This window comes from Scyliorhinus torazame, chromosome 2 (genome assembly GCF_047496885.1).
Source record: "Scyliorhinus torazame isolate Kashiwa2021f chromosome 2, sScyTor2.1, whole genome shotgun sequence".
Classification (NCBI taxonomy): domain Eukaryota; kingdom Metazoa; phylum Chordata; class Chondrichthyes; order Carcharhiniformes; family Scyliorhinidae; genus Scyliorhinus; species Scyliorhinus torazame.
Window position 1 is genome coordinate 360,746,653 of NC_092708.1, and position 13,249 is coordinate 360,759,901.

The window sequence follows — 13,249 nt, forward strand, 5'->3', positions numbered from 1 at the left end:
CGGAGAATCGCGCCCAGAGTAATCGAAGGTCAGGAAGGGTGAAACGGAAGTCAATTCAGACACTGCCAATTGTGTATATGACGGGTTCAGTTGGAAGCAAATGTCTGAGTGAAACAGGTAACCACAAAAGCATTTGGAAAGTTGACTCAACTCTCCAAAATCTTAAGGAAGGAAGGGGATTGATTCAACCGCACCATGTGTCAGGATGAGGCTGTGTAAGTTCTGAACTTTCATGGAATCACAAAGATTTTACAGCACAGAAGCAGCCCATTCGGCCCATCCCATCTGTGTCAGAACATTAATCACCTACAGAGACTAAAGGCACTTAATGGACTGGCTATTCAAATTCACCAGCTCATTAAGAAATGTATGTAATCTCACTAATTTATAACCTCAGACTCTGGTTACCATAATAAATAAGTACTTGGCACCCATTAGTGTAGATTTACAGTGATGCACTAAATTGCCTCTGCAACCTTTGCTACTTGTTGGTTCAATAATTCTGTCCAGTATTTATCTGCTACTCCCTGGCACGCTATGTCTGATGATACTAAGGCATGTCTATTGAGTGTTGTCTACACAACTTTAATTTAAGGTGTGATTAGTAATCAATTGATAGTGTTTAGTACATGATGTGTGGCCAGGCTTCCTCCTAAATGGTCTGAGGGTAATCTGATTGAAAGTTGGTAAATTAAAATCATTTTCATCTGAACTGGCTAATATAAGACCGTTTGGAGAGTTCAGTCAGGGGTCATTCATTCACAGACCTAGACTGAGAGTTTCCTTAGTTCGAGTTAAAGAAGGGAATGAGGGAATTGGCTGGTCCATCAGCATACTAACAAAGGTTTCTTACAATCATATTGTTAATCTTTATTTCAGCAGTTAGCCAACATTATAGAGAGTAATGAAAAGATTCATATTTAGTTTGTTGCACCTGTTCCGTATTAAATCTAAATCACTCCACATAAAACATACAGTGCAGAAGGAGGCCATTCAGCCCATCGAGTCTGCATCGACCCACTTAAACCCTCACTTCCACCCTATACCCATAACCCAATAGCCCCTCCTAACCTTTTTGGTCACTAACGGCAATTTATCATGGCCAATCCACCTAACCTGCACGTCTTTGGACTGTGGGAGGAAACCGGAGCACCCGGAGGAAACCCACGCAGTCACGGGGAGAACGTGCAGACTCCGCACAGACAGTGACACAGCGGGGAATTGAACCTGGGACCCTGGCGCTGTGAAGCCACAGTGCTATTCACTTGTGCTACCTTGCTGCCCGATAACCGAGTTGGGGATTTGGTAAATCTCAGTTCCTGGAACAAATCATTCATCGCCCACTCCAAACGATAGCTGTGTTGGCTGCAGGTGGACGTTTTGCTCTAATACCTGTGACAAAACAAACTTTCTGCGTGTTTTATTTTATGTTTTTTAATTAAGGTTTCTAAGCCATAGTCAGCAAATATAATTGGTGATATAACATTATCATCATCTTACCTCACTGCATTCAACCCTGGAAAGATGTCTCACAAAATGTTCTCTCAGATGGCAATGACCCCCTTAAACCAAACCAATGTACCCAATTATTTTATTCATGAGACATGAGCATCGCTGGCAAAGTCCATTCCTAATTCCCCTTGAGAAACTGATAGTGAGACACAGTGCCATTAAGAAGAGGTTCCAGGAACCTTTTTTATTCGTTCATGGGATGTGGGCATTGCTGGCTGGGCCAGCATTTATTGCCCATCCCTGAGGGCATTTAATAGTCAATCACATTGCTGTGGATCTGGAGTCACGTGCAGGCCAGACCAGGTAAGGATGAGAGATTTCCTTCCCTCAAGGACATTAGTGAACCAGATGGATTTTTACAACAATCGTCAATGGTTTCATGGTCTACACTAGACTTTTAATTCCAGATTTTTTATTGAATTCAAATTTCACCATTTGCCATGGTGGGATTCGAACCCAGGTTCTAAGAACATTACCCTGGGTCTCTGGATTCTAGTCTAGCGATATCACAATGCCACTGCCTCACCATAGAATAAAACTATTGACGTCAATAGTTTTATTCTATGGAAGATTATTCTATGGAATAAAATTAATACTCAAATAGGAAGACATGGTCCTGAATTTTATGGATGTTGTGGCGGCTCGATGTCCACTATCCGGATAGTTCGGTGGGGACCACATCCCCAACGGCTCTGATAGGCCTGTTACATTTTATGCCCCAAGACGCGTTGATTGGCAGAAGGAGGGATAAAGACCTGCCTTGGAGAGTTACCATCCAATCTGACTGGCCGGACTTCCAGGCTGGAAGAGGCACTGCATTAACGTGCCTGGGGATAAGTGTCAGGACATGGAGGCCAGGTAAGAGGTAGGATTTCAGGGGAAGGTAAAGGACACCTGTGGGGATTGTGAAGAGGGGGCATTAGGTCCAGGGGGATAGGACAGGGGGAGGGAGTTGTGGAGGTCTCTGGGTTTTTTTGGGAGGGTGTCCACCATCATGTGGGGGCTTACGATGGAGGCACTCCCCACTTTCCTGACCGAGAATGTAATTTTTAAAACAGTTTTATTCTGCAATCCCCCAGATCTGTCATCTGCCTTCCAGCGTAAAAATTAAATTTGGGCAGGACAAAGTCCTTAGGTGGCCACTTAAGGGCCTTAATTTGGGCAAAGGTGGTCCACCTCACCAAGCCCTTGCCCGTCCCACTGTAACATTGCTTCCTGATTGTGAAGAGGGAATCCCATCCAGGCACCTTTATGCTCCCCCTCCCCAGCCCCCATCTCCCCCCAACACCTCAAAACCTCTGGGAGGCCGGGGGAGCATATTCTGTCCATGATTACTTTTGGATTAGGCTTGTGACCAACCAAAATGGAAAAGGTTTATTCGGGAAGGCCCCGAGCACATCGAGAGACTTCACCAGGAACACGCAGAGGAAAGTTGAGACATCGGAGGGCATGCACAAATCCTTCCAAACATGTCACCTACCCTCCCAAAGTACCAAATGCTCCTCATGTGGCAGAGCCTGCAGATCGGACATTGGATTTAGCAGCTGTCTCAGAGCCCATTGAACCGGAGTGGAAGCAAGTCACCCTCAATCCCAAGGGACTGGCGGAGAAGAAAATTCTTGGACCACTGACTGTCATGATATTCAGATAAACATCATGGTGCAAACATACATACACACTGATGGACAAATCAACGGACCAATCAATACACACACAACATCACAGCCAATCACCAGTGAGAGCATACACACTATAAAATGGGGAACACGACACTTCCCGCTCATTCCAGCAGGAGCCAGCTCAGGGCACAGAGCTCACAGCAAGCCACTCAGACATTCAACATGTGATGAGTGCTTCTCCAAGATAGTGTTAGGGCTAGGTCCACAGGTTAGAGGGTAATGAGTGAACCACAGTAACCAGTTTACAGATGATGTTATTGCAAGTAATAGAACAGTTGTACCATCCGCAACCGTGTTGGTTTGTCTATGTAGCAGAGCACCCAACACTACATAGTACCAGGTGTGGAACCCAGTAACTGTGAGACCTACCTACGCATCTTAAGGAATCCGCCATCCTGTGCCATGGACACCATCAGCCCGCCGCAGCCGTTCCAAATCGCTGGAAACCTCGGCGCTTCTAGTTCTTCCTAGAAGTCACAGAAAGGGAGAATGCTTCAGACACCAGGAAAATCGCCCTCCTCCTCTCCACGGCAGGGCAACACGCCATCCACATCTACAACTCCCTGGTGTTCGTGGAAGGTGAGGACAAGATGAAGTACAAGACGGTCCTTCTCAAACTCGAGCAACACTTCAGCGTCGAGGTAAATGAGAGTTTCGAGAGGTATCTCTTCCAGCAGCACCTGCAGGGTAAGGATGAACCTTTTCAATCTTTCCTCACACACCTCCGTATCCTCACGCAGTCCTGCGATTACGAGGCTACCTCCGATTCCATGATTCGGGACCAGATTGTTTTTGGGGTCCCCCCGTGGCACCCTACGCCAGCAGCTCCTCAAAATTAAAAGCCTCACCCTAGCCACCGCCATCGAAGCCTGCATCCTCCATGAAAATGCGACCAGCCGCTACTCCCAATTCCAGGCGGCCGAATCAGCACGGCAGGGGTCCTACACGGCCGAATCGGCAAGGCAGGGGTCCTACGAGGCCGATCAGGTCCAGGCGATCGAGTTCCTCCCGGCACACGGCCCGGACGAGGGCGGCCATTTCGCGCACTTTCCGCGGCCTCCCGCACTTGTACGCGGCAAAAGAGACTCGACGCAGAGGGACGTGACGCGCAGGCGTGCTCTACGCAGGACCGAACTGCGCATGCGTGATGGCGCAATGAACGCCATGACGTCACGATGTGCGGCAACTATGGATCTGCACATTTAAAGCGGCAGTGTCCGGCAAAGAACCGACAATGCCTCCGCTGTGGCAAGATGGGCCACTACGCTGCCTGCTGTCGAGCAGCTCAACCTGCCAATGCTCCCCAATTCCGACAGCCTCACAGGGACGTGCAGACCATTCAGCCTCCGTACTCCGAGTCATACCCGGACGATATACAAACGGGTGATACAGACGATCGGGAAGCCTTCCGTGTTGCGGTCATTGACAGGAACCGGTTGTCTCTAAGCAGGATCCACCAGCCGATGCCAGTGAACAGTGTCAATCCGGGTGATGAGTGGTGTGCTTCCGTTTAGACACTGGTGCCTCTGCCAACCTAATAGCATGGTCAGCCTTCTACGCCTTGAAGGTCAGACCACCAATTCGGCCATCCCGTTGTAAGATGGTCGACTACAACGGAAACGTTATCCCGGCCATGGGATCCTGCCAGCTCCAGGTGACACACAACACATACACGGCCACACTCTCCTTCGAGATAGTTGGATCATCGAAGGACTCCCTGCTAGGCGCACAGGCATGCGAGGTTCTCCACCTCGTTCAGCGGGTACACGCTCTGTCTCCAGAAGGCACATCAGACTTCCCGGATGCGGAATTTAGGGCACAGCTCCACTCGCTCCTCGCCCACAACCAGGAGGCATTCAAGAGCATGGGCACACTGCCCTATACCTACAGAATACGGTTCAAACCGGATGCCACCCCGGTCATTCACACACCTCAGGGTCCCAGCACCACTCAAAGACCGCCTCAAGCAGCAGCTGCAGGATCTCCAGGACCAAGGGGTGCTATCCCGGGTCACAGAGCCCACACCATGGGTCAGCTCCATGGTGTGTGTTAAGAAGCCCTCTGGCGAACTCCGGATCTGCATCGACCCGAAAGACCTGAACAACAACATCATGAGGGAACACTACCCCATACCCAAATGGGAAGAGATCACGAGCGAAATGGCCCGGGCTAAAATTTTCACAAAACTTGATGCCTCGAAGGGTTTTTGGCAGATCCAACTGGATCAGTCCAGCAGGAAGTTGTGCACCTTCGACACTCCTTTCGGCAGGTTCTGCTATAACAGAATGCCGTTTGGCATCATCTCGGCCTCCGAGGTATTTCACAGAATCATGGAACAGGAGATGAAGGGCATCGAAGGGGTGCGTGTCTATGTTGATGACGTCATCATCTGGCCCACCACACCACAGGAGCACATCAGTCGTCTCCAGCGTGTCTTTGCACGATTACGGGAACACGGCCTGCGCCTCAACCGAGCCAAGTGTTCTTTCGGCCAAACTGAGCTAAAGTTTCTGGGGGACCACATATCCCGGTCAGGGGTCCGTGCAGATGCCGACAAAGTGGCAGCTATTGCAGCCATGCCACAGCCGGCAGACAAGAAAGCAGTGCTACGCTTTCTATGCATGGTCAACTTCCTGGGGAAGTTTATTCCCAACCTAGCCTCCCACACAACGGCTCTTCACCACCTAGTAAAGAAGTCCACGGAGTTACAGTGGCTGCCCGCACACCAGAAGGAATTAAAGCTCACCACAGCCCCGGTATTGGCGTTCTTCGACACCTCTCGTGATACGAAGATCTCGACTGATGCCAGCCAGTCCGGCATTGGGGCGGTACTCCTGCAACGGGATGACACTGCATCATGGGCCCCGGTCGCCTATGCCTCGCGGGCTATGACCCCCACAGAACAGCGCTATGCGCAGATCGAGAAGGAGTGCCTGGGTTTGTTAACCGGCATAGACAAGTTCCACAACTACGTGTATGGTCTCCCCCAGTTCACCGTGGAAACCGACCATCGGCCCCTGGTCAGCATCATACATAAGGACCTGAACGAGATGACCCCTCGCCTCCAGTGCATCCTACTCAAGCTCCGGAGGTACAACTTCCAACTGGTCTACACCCCGGGAAAGGACCTCATCATTGCGGATGCCCTATCCAGAGCAGTGAGCACACCGCCCAAATGGGGGGGGATTCGTATGTCAGGTCGAAGCGTAGGTGGTCTTCACATCGGCCAATCTGCCAGCTGATAATTCAAGTCTGGCCCGTATTCGGCAGGAGACTGCGGCTGACCCCCTTCTACAATGTGTGATGCGCCACATGACGGGAGGGTGGCTCAAAGGTCAGTGCCCACAATTCTACAATGTCTGGGACGACTTGGCCGTCATTGACGGTATCCTCCTAAAGCTGGACCGGATTGTGATTCCACACAGCATGCACAAGCTGGTCCTCGACCAACTACACGAAGGCCATCTGAGGGTTGAGAAGTGCAGACGGAGGACCTGAGAAGCTGTATATTGCTGGGCATCAGCGACGATATTGCCAACATGGTGCTCAACTGCCCCACCTGCCAAAGGTTTCAGCCGGCGCAACACCCTGAGACGCTTCAGCCCCATGAGTTGGTGACATCCCCCTGGCAAAGGTGGGTGTGGACCTTTTTCACGCGCTCGGCAGGGACTACGTCATCATCATAGATTACTTTTCGAATTATCCAGAGGTCATACTCCTGCACAATTTGACATCGTCCGCTGTCATCAGGGCATGCAAAGACACCTTTGCTCGCCATGGCATTCCGCTTACTGTCATGTCGGACAATGGGCCCTGTTTTGCAAACCAAGAATGGTCTTCTTTTGCTGCTTCGTATGGCTTCACATACGTGACGTCCAGCTCTCTGCATCCCCAGTCAAATGGGAAGGCGGAAAAGGGAGTTCACATCGTCAAGCGGCTCCTCTGCAAGGCTGCTGATGCCGGATCGGATTTCTGCTTAGCCCTGCTGGCCTATCGCTCAGCCCCACTAGCCAGTGGCCTCTCACCAGTCCAGCTGTTGATGGGTCGTGCCCTCAGGACCACTGTGCCACCCATTCTGGTCCCTACACCCAACTATGCTCCAGTACTGCAAGGGATGTGACAGCAGCGTGCTCAGCAGAAGGTGGCACATGACACTCGGGCAACTGATCTTCCTGCCCTGGCACCCGGAGACAACGTCCGCATCCACCTACCAGAGGGTGGCTGGTCGGCAACTGCCGAAGTTCTCCGACGCGTGGCTCCCCGCTCGTTCCTGGTTCGCATGCCTGATGGCTCCATTCGCAGGCGCAATCGCTGGGCTTTTCGCCTGCTTCCGCGCTCGCAACGTGATCATACACCGGTGCCACGCCCTCCTGTTGTTCCTGATGTCGACTTCATGGAGCTTCCTGTCACCATGCCCATTCCTCTGTCGCCTGTGGCCAGGCCCATTCCTCAGCTGGTGGATCCTGACCCACCTTTGAGATGGTCAACCCGAATTTGTCACCCACTTACTAGGCTGGACTTATGAGCCTGTTTGAACATTGGACTCACTAAAGTGTTACGCCACAATGTTAATATGTTTCTCTTTTTGTCGTTACAGGAGTTCGTTTTGATGCTTAATGTTTACACGTGTTTTGTTTATGGTACAACCTCGTTGCTATGTTGCACCTGACACCTTCCTATGTATATAGTTTAGCCTCATGTATATGTTGTAGATATTGCACACACACATTCAGCTGCACTCAGTACACATCTATATTTATTACCACATTGACACATATTCTTGTAAAAACGGGGGGATGTCATGATATTCAGATAAACATCATGGTGCAAACATACATACACACTGATGGACAGATCAACGGACCAATCAATACACACACAACATCACAGCCAATCACAGGCAAGAGCATACACACTATAAAATGGGGAACACAACACTTCCCGCTCATTCCAGCAGGAGCCAGCTCAGGGCACCGAGCTCACAGCAAGCCACTCAGACATTCACCATGTGCTGAGTGCTTCTCCAAGATAATGTTAGGGCTAGGTCCACACGTTAGAGGGTAATCAACGAACCACAGTAACCAGTTTACAGATGTTGTTATTGTAAGTAATAAAACTGAGTTGTACCATCCGCAACTGTGTTGGTTCGTCTATGTAGCAGAGCACCCAACACGACACTGAGCAGGTTTGAAGCCAATGGAGACTAAAATTGAGGGAGGCGTGTAACATGTGGCTGCATTGATATCCCTCGTTTTACAGTCAAAATAACTCTTGCAAAGCACATTGCGGCCTCTAGGTGTCGCTTCAAATTCAGCCTGGGCTGACGAGATGTAAATCGCTGCTAGTGAATGTGAAGTGAGTTCAGTACATCCAGGTGGAGTAGGAGACAAAGCACAGCACAAATCCCCCATCAACAAACAATAATGGGTTCGAAATTAAACTTTCACTCAGAGACCATTAGACACACTACTACGCGGAACATACCTGTTGCATTTTCCTATGTTTCTGTTACTGAGCAAAGTTATAAGACCATAAGACATAGGAGCGGAAGTAAGGCCATTCGGCCCATCGAGTCCACTCCACCATTCAATCGTGGCTGATTTCAACTCCATTTACCCGCTCTCTCTCCATAGTCCTTAATTCCTCGAGAAATCAAGAATTTATCAACTTCTGTCTTAAAGACACTCAACGTCCCGACCCCCACCGCCCTCTGTGGCAATGAATTCCACAGACCCACCACTCTCTGGCTGAAGAAATTTCTCCTCATCTCTGTTCTAAAGTGACTCCCTTTTATTCTAAGGCTGTGCCCCCGGGTCCTAGTCTCCCCTGCTAATGGAAACAACTTCCCTACATCCACCCTACCTAAACCATTCATTATCTTGTAAGTTTCTATTAGATCTCCCCTCAACCTCCTAAACTCCAATGAATATAATCCCAGGGTCCTCAGACATTCATCGTATGTTAGGCCTACCATTCCTGGGATCATCCGTGTGAATCTCCGCTGGACCCGCTCCAGTGCCAGTATGTCCTTCCTGAGGTGTGGGGCCCAAAATTGCTCACAGTATTCTAAATGGGGCCTAACATATTGCTTTATAAAGCTTTAGAAGTACATCCCTGCTTTTATATTCCAAGCCTCTTGAGATGAATGACAACATTGCATTTGCTTTCTTAATTATGGACTCAACCCGCAAGTTTACCTTCAGAGAATCCTGGACAAGGACTCCCAAGTCCCTTTGCACTTCAGCATTATGAATTTTGTCACCGTTTAGAAAATAGTCCATGCCTCTATTCTTTTTTCCAAAGTGCAAGACCTCGCACTTGCCCACGTTGAATGTTACAGTTATAATGTTATAATGTTACAGTTGAGTGTAACTCCATATTCATCCCATGTAATATCTGACCTCAGATTAATGAATGATAACACTGGGCTCAAAAAACTCAAAATGATTTACTTTCTCTAGCACTAATATCCATTCAGTTGAGGAGCACACTGATTCACAATATCAAAAAGTAACTTATTAAAAAAAAAAGGTAGAATAATATTGCCATGTAATTTTGTAAAAAGAAAGCTTGCAGTTGTAAAAAGAGTGAAGAAACAAGTGAGGAGCAATACTGTAATCATTTTAGTGTTAAATTTAACATACTTTTTAAAATCCCATATTTGAGATAATAATTGCAATATTATTTTACATTGGGAGTTAAATTCACATGAGTACAGAAACGTATGAAGTTTTGCTGTCAGCTTTATTCAATCTTCGCCAATGTTCATTTATATCGTAAAAAGACTTATCAAAAATCCCCTGCTACAAAAAGAAAGTAATAAGTCCGTTGAATTGGAAATGAAAATTACTTTATTTTTAAAGAGGCAGATGGTAGTCGAACACTTGATAAAATTCAGGAATTAACGAAATATTCATAAAGTGAAACACATAACTCACCTGGAGAAAATATGTTTTAATGTTCACATTCATTTGTTGCCTATTTTGTTTCCATTGTAGTCATGGGATTCTGAAGGCAAAATGCAACCCCAATCTGAGATTTGTGATGAATTAGCAGACTGTCACCCATCAGTGGAACTGTTGCCAAATGCTTGGCACAGTCCACAAGACACGACCCAGTGTGATACGTGGAGCTCTGTGCACTATTCATGGACACAACAGTAAGGCAGGTTTGCTCGGCATGGGGCGTTATGGTTACCAGCACCACGCACAAACAGCTGATGGGTCATTGGGTCGAGACTAGTCCAGAGTCAAGTGTCAGGGGTCATTGCCCTTTCATGGGGCTTAAGGGGAGATTATGTGGAACTGTTTTCCAGCTTAGAACTACTCTTATTTTGGTGGACCTTATAATACCAACATCATCCAGTAACTGCCCGTTAATCTATTTGTGTACGTTTAATAGATCTAGGATTAGGCATGCACTTACCCGTGTTGTGCAAGTTGGGCAAGAGCAGTACTTGAGTTAGGCTTCATTAAAAAATAAATCTGTTAACAAAAATAACCAACATTTATGGAACACTCCACATATGGAAGGGTATTTTATCATAACACACAGGGTAGAGAGTTAGACTCTGAGCAGAAAATGGAACATTTGAACATATAGAAAGAATAGCAAGGAAAACCCCATAAACCTAACCCAATCAATAGGTCCATTATCTTTATCAAATTTTGGGCAGCACTGTGGCGCAGTAGTTAGCACTGCTGCCTCACGGCGATGAGGACTCCTTGTGGAGTTTGCAATTTTCCCCCTGTCTGCGTGGGTCTCACCCCCACAAGCCAAAGATGTGCAGGTTAGGTGGATTGGCCACACTAAATTATCATAGAATTTTCCGATCCCCTGGAAGGCCCCCACGAGTGCCATTCCATCTGGTACCTGTTTGTGGAGACCAGTGCTGAACAGCACTCACCCAAGGTGTCCCCAGGTGAAGGGGATAGATCACAGCACCTTGGGTATCTCGGGAAACTGCATATTACAGTGATACTAGCTGTCTCGCTCTAATGTGCAGGTTTGCCACAACGGGCGAGATTCACATCGCCACGTCTCATGAGACCCGGTTAGAACTCGTGAGACGCTGGGAGCTGGGTAGATCCCAGGAGCGGGGCCTCCCGGCTTCTATCAGTCAGATTGTGCCACGGGGCGCTGCCTTTCAGGGGCAACATGGCTGTTCAAGTGCTCCATTAGAATTTCTTTTAGCACCAGGGAGCAGGTCAGAGATCGGGTCGCCATTTTGAAAGGTGCCCCAATCTCTAAGTGAGCTTGTGGGTCCCCCACCCCCCACCCTTGAGCAATGTAACCTCCATGCACATGGGCATTACCCCACAGCACCCCCCAAGTTAGGACACCCCACTATGGGGTCTCTGGGGGCCCCCTCCAGGTCCCCCATCTGTCACCCACCCAACATCTAATAGAGGCCCCTTCCTATCTTCCCTGCATCCCCCCCCCTCCATACCCCTCCCACCAACCAGAGCCCCCCCCCCCCCTCCTTTCAAGGGCATGGCCCACCATGAGCCCTGACCCTTGGCAGTGCCGTCCTACCACCCGCTCACCCTTACACTGCCACTCTGGCACTCTGTCAGTGCTCCTGTCGGCATTGCAGTGCCACCGGGCATCTTGGCAGTGCCAGGGTGGCAGTGCCAATGTGCCAGCTTGGCAGTGCCAAAGTGCCCACATTCCTAGGGGAGGGCCAGTGGGCCACCTTGCCCTATACCTGACCACCCAGGGGCCTCCGATGGCCTGGGAGATGCACCAGGTGCTGTTCCACCTGAGCCCATGTTTGTGTGGACCAGCACTGAACAGTGCCCGGCTGGGAGCTCCCTGGGGAGGCCAGGCTGTTAGATGCCGGTGAGTAGGCCTTAGTAGGTTTAAGGCCTACTTACCCGAGCGCGGCTTGGTCACGGCCATTGTGGGCGGGTTCCTGATCTCGACGTCTCACGGGTCTTGGGCTTCACCCGGCCTTTACTGGCCACACCGTGCTCCCGTTCCAACGCGACGCAGTTGGCAGATCACGCCCCTAGTTTTCTCTCCACCTTCCGGCCAATTTAGGAAACGTCAGGCTAAGATGGGTTCACAGCCTTCAGCCCATCAGCAATTCTGCTGGTGCTATCCCAGTCATTATATGCGGTGTGGTCCGATAGCTAATCAGGAATCGCGCCAATTGTGTCTCCATGGACACTGTGGCTTGTTTCTTTAAGCCCCTCTTCACAGTCTGTACCACCCGCTCAGCCAGGCTGTTTGAAGATAGATGGCATTGGGCAGTTCAAATGTGTTTTACTTCATTTGCTTGCATGAACTGATAAAAGGAGCGCCATTATCAGTAATGAGCACCTCTGGGATACCATGGACACTAAAGGACTGGTGTAGCTTCTCAATGGTTTATATGAAGTGGTGGACAGCATCTGGTAAACGTCCATCCTTTTTTAGTGGGTGTCAACGAGCAGCAAAAACATTGAGCCTAAGAAAGGTCGGCATTTAACCGTACTCAGGGCCAGCCTGGCCACCCTCTGGGGTGAAGAGAAACTGATGGTGGCAGCTTTTGATGCACCTGACATGCCGTACATTGCTTCAAGTGTTTGATGTCGCCATCAAGCCCCAGCCAACACACATAACCTTTGGCAAACATCTTCATTTTGGACACTCCCGGGGGCCCACTGTGCGGGTCCTGCAATATGGCTTACCTGCCTTGCCTCTGGACCAGTACACGGGCGCCTCACAGGAGAATGTCGTCCTCCACTCTAAGCTCTTGTTGCTCAGTCATGAAAACCCGCAGCTCCTCAGGCAGGTTTCCCTGTTGTCCCCCATACAGGACGATGTGGCACAACATTACCAAGATCGTGTCCGCTCACGAATGTACGAGGCTGTGACTGGCAAGGTGTCCATAAAATCTAGTGCTAACAGGACTTTGACTGCTTTTGGTGAGAATGGGGTGGCATGTCGGCAATGGGAGTCAACTCAGGATATCCGCTTGTGCAATGTGTGCCCGGGCGATACTCAAAAGTATACTCATATGCCGCCAACAATAGTGCCCATCCCTGGATCCTGGCTGTGTAACTCAATGGACC

At 49.3% G+C, this 13,249-nt stretch overlaps 1 long non-coding RNA gene across 1 annotated transcript in view; it reads right to left on the bottom strand.

Moving 5' to 3' along the window:
* Positions 1-10,338, bottom strand: part of LOC140407914 (uncharacterized) — a 94,420-nt gene extending 84,082 nt beyond the window's left edge. The window contains exon 1 of the long non-coding RNA XR_011939887.1: positions 10,130-10,338. This is a non-coding gene — a long non-coding RNA (uncharacterized lncRNA). The remainder of the gene's footprint in view (positions 1-10,129) is intronic.
* Between the last annotated feature and the right edge of the window lie 2,911 nt (positions 10,339-13,249).